The 12,547-nt window shown below is 51.3% G+C and overlaps 1 protein-coding gene across 1 annotated transcript in view; it reads right to left on the bottom strand.

Moving 5' to 3' along the window:
* BOC (BOC cell adhesion associated, oncogene regulated) overlaps window positions 1–12,117 on the bottom strand; it is a gene marked incomplete at its 3' end in the record, with an annotated part of 56,210 nt that extends 44,093 nt beyond the window's left edge. Inside the window, exon 1 of the mRNA XM_082304490.1 lies at window positions 12,039–12,117. The remainder of the gene's footprint in view (window positions 1–12,038) is intronic.
* Between the last annotated feature and the right edge of the window lie 430 nt (window positions 12,118–12,547).

Raw genomic sequence — 12,547 nt, 5'->3', positions numbered from 1 at the left:
TATTTGATTCTCTTATTTCATAGAGACTCCTTTAAGACCTCAGTATTAGGTATTCTACAAAACTACAATAAAAAGACATCCTCTGCCGCAAGGACATTTATCTCTAATTGCTTACAGAGACTGTCAACACTTTCTTTGAGAAGGGAAGCCTGTGACTGTCCCATAGCACCAAATACCCCTGGAAAAAAACTTTCACTATTCAACGCAAAGTCATCTGTAGACCAGCTCAGTCACTACCTACCCTCCAAATTATGTTAAATATTGTCACTTGCTACAGACCACACATGCAATATTAGAAGTGGAAAGGAGTAAGGACTTCCCCCCTCACTGTAGCAACTGGGAAAACTCAGCTATATAAGGGAAATACAATCTCAGAATTACCAATAGGGAAATTATCGACCATTTCTTAATTTGGAAAATACCATAAATTCTTTTAGGATGAAAAGCACTCATCAGTTTTGAGGAAATGCTGCTCCATGATTTTAAATCCAGTTGTGCAGCTGGCACGCTCTGCCCTGGGATGGGTAAAGCAAGCTGTTCTCATATAGTCACATCCACAACGCACTGCAGGATTTAATAGTCCCTCATGAAAGAGATAAGCTGTATAAACATAAACTGTAACAATGGGACAATAAGCAGCTTCCAAAATTCCCTCTGCAAGCCTAACAGGGAAACAACGATAATTACCCTCTGCATTTCTCGCCAGCTGAAGTTTGTCTGTTCCCCCGCTTTGCTTTGCTGATAACAAACATCTGTCGGGAGCGTCCTTCCCCGTGCAAGAGGGGAACACATCCATCGCAGCCTCCGGGGCTTTGTACCCCAGCAAAGCCTCTGGAGAGCCTCCACTCTAAAAGCCACAGAGAAACCTCTGCTGGTCTTACCTATCAACTACAAAAGCGTTACATGGGACAGGAGTCTTTTTTTGCAGCCCCCAAGTAGTTAAGGAGACCTTCAGAAAAAACACATGAGGAGCCTCTGGCGGAGGTGATCTCTGAGGTCCACCTCAGATGTGCCTTTCTAAGGATCTTTATTTCAGGGTCTTCCTTCCCAACCCTTATCCACCACCAGCTTTTACTCATATATTTCTTCGGCAGAAAGCTCTAGAAGCCCAAGGCGGCAGGCTCCCAGATAAAGCTGTCGATCTGTGGCTCATTAACAGCTCACTGAGGCTTTTTGGCCTCGTGCCTACCTGCCCCTTGCAGATGCTGGCACCTTGGTGCATGCCATGTCCGCCAGCCTCACGGAGCTGCTTCTCTGGCTGCCTGTAAGGAGACAGGTCAACACAAAATCCTCCTAGTTGGCAAAATGTGAGATCGGAAACGTTGGCGGAGACTTGAAAATGGTGCCTTTGAACCTCCGAGCCCCGATCCACCAGCCGGGGGGAAAGAAGGGCAGGAGAGATGTGGCTCTCCCTTCAAGGACGGTATTTCTCCAGAATAACCTCTGGGGAGGCAGCAGCCCTGCCTGCAACTGCAGGCAGCCACCCTGCCCGGGCAAGGGCTCCCCAAACCCGCTCCGACACGCCAGCACCCCGCGCTCGCCCCGGGTCGGTGAGGGCTGGGAGCACCGCTCCGGCAGCGGGCTGGCGCCTGGGGAGGCACCTCCAGTTGTTCCTTATCAGCCTTCCCCAAAACAAGTAAGGACAGGGGCGTCCGGGATACAGCCCAACAAGCCTTTCTCAGCCCCAGCAACTCTTGTTGGCATACAGGGACCTCAGGCAGAAGAGAGGAAATTAAAGCCAGAAAATAGGCAGAAAGAGGGGTGCGAGGGCCTGGCGTCAGCCCCCGCATCCTCTGGGAGCCAGCACACACGCAGGGAACAGGGGCACGCTGGCAGCCGCAGCTGCAATCCCATTCTCCCTCCCCATTGTGGGGTCTGAGGGAAAAAAAGCCTCCCCAGCAAAACTGAGAGGGATGTGCGTGCCGGGAGAGAGGAACAGATTATTTTCCCTAAGTCAGAGGAGGGATGGGCAGCACAAACCAATTTTTTGACACCTTCTCCATCCCATACCCTGCCTAATTCAGCTGGACAGAAATTAAGGCAACAGCTACGTCGGTGCCTCCTTGCAGTCTTTCATGCACAAGGACTGACCTGGAACCAACAGAGAAGAAAAAGCCATAATGTGCAGCTGCCTGGCATCTCCCACCACTCCCAAGGCACTGACTGAGCCAGGGAGAAACTGTAAGGGCCCAAACACCTCATCTAAGATCTCTTCTGTAATTAAACTACTTGGTTTGCAGAGGGCAGATCAAACCCACTTGCAAAACAGAGGAGTCCTGCTTCAGATAGGCTCCTCTCCCTGCAGAGCAGGGGAAGGACTCATCTCTTCATCCAGCCACAAAGAGCCCTTGGCAACACAGTGCCATTAAAAGCAATAGGTTTCAAAGCATTCCTCCACAGAACAAGCCTCCAACTGCAGTTCGGGCTGTTAGTCACACGGCAGCAGGGCATGGCCACGAGCAGCCCCCCAGGAGAGTGCCCATTGCTCCTTGCAAAGAGGTGCAAGAAGAAGATGCCTATGCATCCCCACCTGCTCCCCAAAACAGTGCTGTAAGTCAGACAAGAAAGGAGGGGTGAAGGAAACTGCCCAGGTTTCGCTGAAGCAGTCCTATCCCCCTTGAGAGAGAGAGTTCCCAGTTACCCCATCAAGCCATGATGTCTGTGCTGACCATGGAGAGGTGAGCAATGTCTCTGTTTGCCCCTGGGCCACAGCACAAGCCACAGACTTGGCCTTAGCAGCATCTGTAGAGTTTATCTTTGGCTTGTGCACTGAAAGCCAGGGCCTCCAGAGCAGGAGGAGCACCGTCCCAGACCCTCCGAGAAAGAAGGCACACAATATTTACGTAATGAGATTGCTTTACTTGAGATTGCATGCTGCAAGCAAAAACACTTTTATTACACTGGCTCTCTGCTCTCCCAGCTATCTTTCAAAGCACAATGCCGCAACTGAAAACTAGCTGACAGGAGAGAATTAAAGTCATAACTGGCTCCTTTCCTTCCTCTTCAGCCGCTCGCTCTTGCTTTCCGCCTGCCGCTCCCCCAGCGCCCCGGCAGACCTCCTGCTCATTTGCCTTCTGAAGACAGGCAGGAGTTTCAGCTCCACGAGACCGGCTGCCCGCCCCAATGCAAGGCATGCCACAGCGGCAAGATGCCACCAACAACACCTGCAGAGCCAAGTGCCCCATTTGGGCAACCACCTACCGGGGCAGATGAAGCCACATCACTCTCTATTGACTGATGTGCGCTGAGGGCTAAGGAAGATGAGACTCTGCTATGGGCAACTCAGCTTCAAGGCAGACAACTGTCAGTCAAGCCCTAGCGACACTCAACTTTGACCTCCTCTTCCACAAAGCAGGCCAAGGCAGAGGATGGAGCACGGGACTGGGTATCAGGCAACACGGGGTCTGTACTAAGCTCCAGTCCTGACCTGCTGAGTCACCCCAAGGCACATGTATCCTTTCTCATGCTCTGTTTTTACCTCCCATTCTGCATTTGTCTTGCTGTTTTGAATGAGGATGTAGGAACTGTTTCTCATTACAAGTTAGCACGGTATCTAACATAGCCAGGTCCCAGCCTTGGTTAAAACTTGTAGACACAACTGTAATACAAATAATAATTTAGGTTTTGGAATATGGCGATGGGGGAAGATGGCGTGGCAGGCCTTTCTCAGGCCTTCATCTAGACAGTCAATGTTAAGAAACCTCTACTTATCTTCAATGCTGGAGCTATGCAAAAACTGGGTTATGCTCACATTTTTGTGGCTGCTGAAATTTTTGCTTGTTTGCTTGGTCACCAGTTTGGGAAATTTTTTTAAAGGTGGTTCTTTGAAGTGGCTCAGAGGTTAGGGATGTCCGAAGCTATCCCAGGGGAGACAGATTATAGGGTAGAGTGCCAGTCAGGCATCAACGATAAACACAGCTTGCCACTTTGCTCTTGATGTTCTTCTCTTTGTGCTCCTTATCCCTCCCCCCCAAATCTACAGTCCAGGCAATCATGAGGAAATCCTGACAACTGTACGTTTAGCAAGTATATTCCTGCCTAACTTGCTCCATGATGTAAATAGTTGACCCTTGCTCCCACAAAAGACAACAGGCTTCATGATGCAATCAGCACGATCCCACAGCTTGTATTGCATATTTGCATACGAGGCAAGTACAGCCAGCGCTCACTAGTAGGCTGGTGCTGTCCTGTGAGATACAGGGCTGGCTTGTCTTGCTGTAGCCATGTAAACCACGCTGCTCTTCCCTAACGCTTCCGCAGACTGGCCGCTCACCTCCCTGCCAAGAGGGAAGCAGGGTCAGCAAACACGGACCCAGGCTCCAGCAGCTCCAGCTCCTTAACGCTGGTACTGACACCCCTTCCTCAGCATCTGTCACCAAGCTAAGGAGCTGCACAGTCACCGAGCATAGTTGACCATGATCCCGAGACCTTCTCTCTCTGCTGGCTGAGCAGTGATCTCTGGCAGGACCTGGAGCTGGGATGCCAATGTGCTAAACTACTCTTGCAACATTCACCGCAGCTCAGGTGGCCAGAGCAGCAAGGTCCTCAAAAGCGACTCGCCCTTGTGCTGCCTTGGACTCTTTCTCTACAGCATTACGGAGGTGTTCAGGCACAAGGTGGCACACAACCAGGAGCTCTGCTCCTCACCTGCTGGGAAGCAAAGACCTTTTCCCTTCAGGCCAACCCCAGACACCCCAAGAGCAACAGCAGAGTGATGAACCAGTGATGACAGACACATCCAGAGCAGCTGGCATGCCTCTCCGAGGAGCCCTCCACGCTCCAGCTTCTCATAGCCCTGTCTCACCCTACAAGCCTCCAGTTCCAGAGGTGGCTGACAGCTACAAGCCAGATACCCTGCTTGGCCAGCTGAGCGGTAGGGAAGTCCCCACAGGGACTCAAAGCCTAGTAGATATCAAGCCCTCCTCCTGCCAGCGTCCACAGCTCTGCTGTGATCTGGCTGGCCATGCCACGAGGACCCAGAAGGAGCCAGCAACAGGGTGCTCCTCATTGGATTCAGACCCCATTACAGCCAGATAATTGGACCATCATGATCTCCTCCTGCCCAGATGGCTCTGGCTTGGAAGCTGCACTTCAACTGCTTGCAAGCCAAGATGTGCCCAACAGCCACTTTTGAAATAAAAAGTCCACTTCCATGCAGGAGCAGGTGGTCAGGACTAATTTGGGCAGCTGCTACACTGGTGACAGTGGGACCATCCCACAAACCCACCAAGCGTGACCTGGTACTTAAAAGTGAGGGGAGAGCTGTCTGGTTGCTCAACGCACAAGTCTCATTGACTCTCCACCACATCATTAAAGTCACCCCAGGTGTTTTTGAAAAATCCCACCCAGCATGTTTTTGAAAACATCTCTTGATGCTGGGATTCAAACCCACCCCTTCAATCTGACAGTGCTTGGGTTTGTTAAACAAGCAGCTTTCTTCTAGGGGGAAAAAAAAAAATAAAAATCACATTCCCATCACCATTCAGGGGGCCCAAAGGAATCTCTCACCGACAGCGGCAAGCTCTAAAGAAGCGGGGCCAGCTAGTCCTTTTTACCACCCACGGCTGAGGAACGTGCAAGCAAGCACCACCTTCCTGCCCCAGAGGGGACTGCCATCCAGCGGAGGGCTGGAGCGATGAGAACCATCTCCACGTCAGCTAGAGCTCAGGGAGCAACTTGGGACAGAAGGCACTAGATGAAGTAAATTATTATTCAGCATCCAGAATGCTATTGGCTTCCAAATAATTGTCTATTTGTGTGCGTGCATGCACAAGAATCCTCGCTCCACGGTCTCTGCCAGTGTATTCCCAGCACTGCGACTCTCCGGGGACAAGGCCTGTACTTGTATTCAATCTCAGCTTTGGATCTCAAACACTAAGGTTTCAGATTTTGTTTTAAAAAACATTTTCTCTGGCAACCGGGCTGTTAATGGATTTGATGTTTTTGCTCTTGCCTCCTCCCTACCTTTAAAAGCTTGGCACCAAAGGGCTTCTTTGAAGATAAGGCCAAATTTGCAATTTAAGGGGAGGAACTTCATAAAGCTAGACGTGAAGGGAGGGGGGGGAAGAAACGAAGCCAGGAGCCACTTTGCCTGTTGAGATGTACACTGTACAGTACATAGGATTACAATGGCCTCTCTGTACCACCACTGGCTGGAGCCATAAATTCGCTGCAGCTGCAGTGCTACTACCTACGCTAGACTCCCCAAGGGTCACGCTCAGCGAGCGGCTTCTCAACAGCCGCACACCCAGCCTACCCTCCAAACCAAAAGCATCGCGCAGCCCTTACAGAGCCCACGTCCACCCAGCACGCAGGGGTGGACGTCCCCAGAGGCAACCGCAGGAGCCTCCCATCGGGCTGCCAATGCCGCAGGACGCTCTCTGCTGAAGCCAACCGTGGTCCTTATCCGAGAGGGTTTTTGAGAGCCAGCAAACCTATGGTTTCTCTCGATCTCCAGCAGACCTATCCTCAACACCACAAGGAGGCAGGGAAGGGCCACTTACAGGTTTTGCAGGTGGAGAGCTGAGGCAAACAGCAACCTGCCCCAGCTCGGGGGATGCGGGGGGGGGGGCGAAAATCTGCGGTGTGGAGGAGAACCGAGCCCAGCTCTCCTCACATCCCAGGCTTGCACCCTAAAACACCGGCATCGCTAAGCGAGGTGGCTGCTCTACCTAAAAATACCAGGATAAATTACATTGACATTATCAGAGGAAGCTGCATTTTGCATATAAATGCTATATTCTATGCCAGCGTATCCACATTTGAGGTTTATTTCTCAAAGACTACCTCAGTAGGTTTGCATCACCACAAACTTTCTTAACCACACTAAGCTCAACACATAGATTCGCAGGGCTCTGCCTAACCTGTCCTTTTGTTAGCAAGGAGAAAAATAAAAAGCAACCTCATTTTGGTATTTGAAAGCCAACAACACAGTTCTGGCAGGGATCTTCGCACCCTTTCTCTCTCCACTCTTACGATTTAAAGAACAGCAGAAGGGCCTGATGCGCAGTCTTTAGACACACAAGCTTGTTCAGACTCGCTGACATTGCAACCAGTGAACACATCCTTGCTTCTGGCAGGGCCCCAGGACTATGGCTCTGCCTAAGAGTACGACCCTGCTGGCTAATCTCTTGCCAGAGTGGACCTTGTAGAGCCAAAATGGCATCGCCACCGTGGGGCTCAGAGTGAAAGACTTACTGCCTAGGCTGGGCACAGAAGTTAATGAAAAATGACTGGTTTCCAAAACACCATCTGGCTTTCACAGACATATATAGAGACACCACAGCCCAAAACCTCTGTGAACTCGACAACAGTGGGTTTTCATAGGGGCAACACGCTGTGGTGTGGTTTGGACTTTGCCCAGCAAGCCTCCGACCTGCTGCACGGGCACAAGGTGCAGTCGCCGTCCTCGCGTCTAAGGGGAGCTCAGGGAAGGGTTTCGGCCACAGGGCAGCAGCCTCCCCAGAGCAGCTGAGCAGAAAGCAAGGGTAAAGTTTGGCTCTCACCTCTGTGCTGGCACGCTGCCTGCGAGGAGGGTGAAGAAGCTCGAGCACGTCCCACACGCTCCCTGAAGCACATTTCCCTCCATCGATCCGACCAGAGCCAAAATAAATTGGCACTGCCTCTTACTCAAGAGCTCCTACAACACGCAAGGGCAGCCCGGAGAGCCCCTCTCAGGCACCCTGTCTGCATTGTACCAGGTGCTTTGCTAACCACCCCATCAGGCACAGCTGAGCCTCCCATCCCATTTGTCCTTTTGCAGGGAAGAAGAGAGGCCATTTTAATAAAAGGAGCATGCAACATCCTCAGGGCAGGGATCTGTTGTTCCCTGTTCGTGTAGCAAGCCCTGCACCACCTGCGGCAGCTTTGGGACTCTGCAAGCACCGAGCATTTGTTTTTTCCCTGCAACAAATATCTTCCTGAGCTCTTCAGCTGACTTCCACTGCATCCACCTTCCTTTTGTCTTAGCTTCCCACGGACACTCATACAGCTGTGCTGCTGGAGCACACACTCCTGTGGAGAGTAGATTTTAAAAAAGCTCTTATGCGCAAATATGCATACGAAGCAAATTTTGAAAGCTTCCCATCCTGCAAGCATTCCCTCCAGAAAACCGGCTTCAGGCACTATGTTCAGCCAACTAAGCAGCAGAAACAGTGTCGTATGATTTGGGGCCAAGAGGAACTATACCAAATACCAGGAAATAAAAAAAGATGCTTGCGATACCTTTTGTTGAACAATTACCCAAAGTACGTTTAGAAAACTGGAAAGTGGTATTCACCCACGTTCTACCTAAGCCCCTGCAATTCATTTATTCATTATTCTCCTTAAATTGTTCTCGTGGCCTAGGAACTGCAATACGTAACAACCTCTTAAACCAAGACTGACCACAGGAGCACCAAAATACACAGCAGCAGGTTTTTCCCTCAGGATGTTTTCAGTCTAACCAGAAAGAGGAAGTCTCCAAAGATTTTGCAAGAGAGCTTTTTCCTTGCAGGATATCCCATCCCAATTGTAGACTTCGTGCTGCAAAGTTTTTAGCCCGGGAGGTAATGGTTTAAACCAAGAGATTTGCAAGTCTTGGTGCGTAGCATGTCAGCAGTAATACATCAAGTCATCTTTGCACGTGAAAGAAGTCCAAGGGAATTGTGTCTCATACCTCTGAGGCACTCGGCGTCAGGCATTAAAACAACCAATCCACCACCAAAGAAACTTTTGTTAACTCAAGAGTTATACTGGCCTACTGCTGCTGTAACTTCTTGTGGGCTGAGCGACTAAACTGAGACTAACTGACTCGGAGGTCTCGGGAAACCCACCCGCAGGCCAACCTGGGCTAAAACAACCAACATGGTCCCCAACGCACTCTTCCCTGCCACTGCTCCCCCACTTCAAAGGCACACAAGGGGGGCTTTGGGGAGACAGCCTGTCTTTGTCTTGGAAAAAGGAGTGATTTTGGAAGCACAGAGGTGCCTCTCCAGCCCTGCGGCAGCCCGGGAGAGGCTTGGCACAGCAGAGCGGGTCCTTCCCGGTGTGCCTGAGCTCTGCTCTGAGGGACGCAAGGGTGGGTGCTGGTCGGCTGACAAGAGTCAGCATGAATGGCAATACGTGCCCTGCCACAGTGCTCAGCCCGTTGGCACAGGGTTTAGCTCTGTTTTCTGCATGGCAAAAACTAAGGCTGTGGAGAAAATTCTTTAAGCTCACACAGGGCATGTGCATCGGCTGAGGACACAGCCCAAACAGCTCCACATCCAAACCCGTGCTTCCACCTGCAGAGTGTCTTTCCTGCCCTGTCACCCATCTTCCGTCCCACAGCCCAGGCAGAAGAAGTAATAGGGGCTTTTTTTTCTGTGCATGGTATGGGACTGTGAGGTTTTTGTGCTCCTGACGACATGCAATTCAGCAAGAGGCCGGGAAGCACTGGCAGGTAGATTTGTTGGTGATTTAGTCAAGCGTGGTCATTCAGTTAACGACAAGAAACTACAAAAATGCATGTCTGCCCTAAATGGATTCGTTTTCTCAGGAAGTTTCCCCTCTGCATCGCTGGGGAGGATGGGGACAAAGCGGGCTGCATGGCCCCACCTGCAACGCTCCCTGCTCGGCAGGAGGCTCCAGCTGGCTCCCAAAGGGCCAACTCTGCTGGCCCCAGTCAGGTGGAAGGAGCTGTACCAGCAGCCTGGAAACTGCAGGGCTGCAAGTTGGTACTGAGGGCCTGGCGGGATCTGTCTGCTGTTAAGTCTTGAGGACAGAGCAGAACTTCAAGGAGTGAGGGGGACTGGGCAATGATTCCCCTGTGTTTCAACAGAGCAAAACTCCAAGCTGGGAGTCTCACACCCAAAGAGCTGGAAAGACTTCTGCAAACACCAGGCACTGGGTTTCACTTTGCAATCTTTAAGAACCTGTCGCTCTGTGCTTCTGTATCGTGTCAGTACAAGATACAGAAAATCTGTATTTTCCAGACTGTAGGGATACAGAGCACCCATAAGACTCACATGCCAGTTTGTAGCACATACGTTCACCTGTGATACTTCTTCTTTGCGCCAAGCAGAGAAGAGACGCGTGTGGATTCCGCTCCTTGTACCGGGATATCTCTCAAAGAAAGGCCCTGTGGGTGTGTATGAGAGAGGGGGAAAACTGAACTTGCCTTTCAAATCTGCACAGGACCCTTGTGCAGCCTTCAGACGAACCTGCCTCGTTTTCCCCAACAGGAACTACAGCAGCAGGGAGGACTGCTCTGTATCTGACTTCAGCCCTCGCAGAAAACACCTACTGGGACCTCACCTGCGTTGTACACGCTGGATGAGTCCCTGTAACTGTATCTAGAGGGGAAGATTAAAAAAAGTACACGGAACAAAACTCCATTTATTTCCTGTCAGAAAATATCACGCACCCAGGAGGGAGCTCACAGCTCTCCCTAATTGTGCTATTTACTTCAGAAGATCCCAAGATGACTCCTATTAGCACGGGAAGTTATTTCACCTTCATTTCTTTAGGTCACTTAAATAAACAGAACAAACCTTCACTGCAAACCCATGATGTGATTCTGCTGAAATCCTTCCTGGAGCCACAAACCTCAATATCCAACCCATTAAATAAAAGTGTGTGCATGTATGTATACATGCATAAATATGCAAGAACCCTCCTCTAAACATATGCACACTGAGGCAGTTAGTTTCAAAAGAAAAGAAAACTAAGATAAAATCCTACTCACAAAACGCCCACATTCCTCTAATATTTTCCACAATAGTTTTTTAGCTCATGGGAAAAGAAACTTTAATGGCAGATTGCAAATGAACGTCTCAAAAAGACACTGTGGTAGCCGTGTAGAAATTAAGAGAACTGGGCACCAAGAAAAACAAGTAATTTAAGACATGCCGGGAATTACGCGCGGGCGCACAGTGTGTGTGTGGATTCCTGTTATCCCACTCGCATAATGCTGCAGAAAGGTCAAGAGAGTTTCTTTAAAACAAACAAGGACAAAAACCACCCTTTAATAGACCTGAACTGCCCTTCCCACAATGCCAGTGAAATAACACTTGGGGTACCAGAATTAGTCGGGGAAATGCCCCAAAATACAAGATTTGCATTAAGTACCTTTTGCCAGCCTGGGGTATTGGGAAAAGTCTGTTATTATTTTTTGAAGTAATTAATAGTATCTTCAGAGCACTTTAAAAAGCCTCGTTTGTACACAGCTACAAATTCAGCATCCCGCTCTCTCCCCAACACATTTTCTATTTACAGTCACCATCCAGAGGACCTGCCAAAGTTGCAGTCCAAGCAGCGAGGCACGCGTGCACAAGTCCTACAGCATCCCACCGCCGAGCAGAAAATTACCTCCCCTGACCCAAATCGCTCCTCGCCCTCGCACCAGGGTTAAAAACTCTACAGTCACACAAGAAGAGGACAAAAATTTTACTCGCAGATTACCCACCCCTGCTTTTTTTTGCAGCAGCAGCAGCACCAGCCCCTTCACAGGGCACAAACCGAAATGCCTTTGCATCTGCAGGAGCTGGGTCTTGCTGCAAACTCCCATCAGCTTTTGACAAGAGTTGGAGCAACGGAGGATGAATCTGGGGTTTATTTTGCACAGCTTTTCCCTCTCCCTCTCTCCACCGCGCACCGTCCCTCCTTGACTAGCCGGTGGCGAGGACGGGTCGATGTCGCGGACCAAGCTTTTGGGGAAGTTTCAGGCCGGAGCACCGCGGTGTGTGTGCGTGCATTGGGCCCTCCATTAACGCCGCCCAACCGAGGAGGAAGAGCTGGAGGGAAACGGCCGAGCCCCCCGCATCTCACCTGCCTGAGCCAAAACAAGCGCCGTGCTGGTGGGGACCAGCGGGCCTCCACTCCTCCCTCGTCACGTCTCCCGCGTCCCTACGCAGAGCCCCTTCCCCGCATCCCCACGCCAACTTCCCAAACTCTGACACAAAGCTTGGCCGCCGCCGGCTGAAGAAGGGGGGAAAGCCCTGCGCCCCGCCGCCCGCCACAGCCGTCCTCCCGGCCCCTCGCCAGCGCCGAAGGGCCCGGGCCCCCTTCGCTTCACTCACCGCGGTCTCCGGTGGAGCAGGCGTGGGGGAAACACAAAGATGCCCCAAACGAAGGGAAGCAACAAAGAGGCTTAACTCCAGGAGCTGGGAACTTCCAGGCCGGATCTGCGGGGAATTCAGCACACACACACACAGAGAAGAAAAAAAAAAAAATGGAGAAAGAGAGAAAAAGAGAGGGGAAAAGCCTGTTTTGGGGGGAGAAGGGGAAGGTGGGGGGCCCTTGGTTTGGGGGTGGTGGTTGTGTTTTTTCTGCGGGTTGCCGCTGGGGATGGGGGGCCGCGCAGGGCTCAGGCGCGGCGGGAGGAGGAGGAGGAGGAGGAGGAGGAGGGAAGAGGCGCCGGGATGCGGGAAGCCAGACCCTCCATACGGGAGACGGCTTTTGGATGACTGAACTCCCAAACAATTCCCTGCTCTGGCTACTCCTGCCCCAGAGCCTCCCTCCTCCCCTCCCCCTGAGGAGGAGGGAAGAAGAGGAGGAGCCAGAGGAAGGAGAAAACGCAAAATAAACC

Source organism: Platalea leucorodia, assembly GCF_965183815.1.
Source record: "Platalea leucorodia genome assembly, chromosome: 2".
Taxonomy (NCBI): domain Eukaryota; kingdom Metazoa; phylum Chordata; class Aves; order Pelecaniformes; family Threskiornithidae; genus Platalea; species Platalea leucorodia.
The sequence above is the reverse complement of the archived record's forward strand: the minus strand, read 5'-3'. Positions and strand labels throughout refer to the sequence as shown.